Consider the following 579-nt stretch of genomic DNA (forward strand, 5'->3'; position numbering starts at 1 on the left):
TCTACTATTTTAGTCCCTTCCTACCCTCCATATTTTCTAATTTTCTTATTACTATACGAGTCAATATGGTTGTGTTTGGTCTATGTTTAAGTGATGGTACCATTGATTTTTCTTTTCCTTTGTACACTTGATTATGGGTTTCAAGGTGCCTATTTGTCTAGGCTTCACGTATGTGCATAGAACATGTTCAAAAATAATTTTTTTTTGCAGAACTGTGGATTGCTTGCGGTTTTCTATCACATTATGTTTTTTTCATAGGACTATGGATTAATTGGGGATTTTTTGTCATGTCCAATTCTTTCCATAGGATTGTGGATTGCTTGGGGATTTTCTATCATGTCTTGTTCATTGTCAGCCTTTTCCATCATAATTTCTTAATCATGCTTTTATGGTTTTACATGACCTTTGCCTTGTTTTTCTTGGTGTGTGTATATGTGGATTTATTACTATGTAGTTTCACTAGAACCCCTAGTACTGGTTTAACATGTCTCATTGCTAGTACACAATTATTCTTTGTTGTTGGAGGTAGATTGTATTTGTCATGTGGGTTTATGTACTTCGTGGACCTCAAGTCCCCTC

This window comes from Lygodium microphyllum, chromosome 15 (genome assembly GCF_053477565.2).
Source record: "Lygodium microphyllum isolate KBCC chromosome 15, Lygodium_microphyllum_v1.1.10, whole genome shotgun sequence".
NCBI lineage: Eukaryota > Viridiplantae > Streptophyta > Polypodiopsida > Schizaeales > Lygodiaceae > Lygodium > Lygodium microphyllum.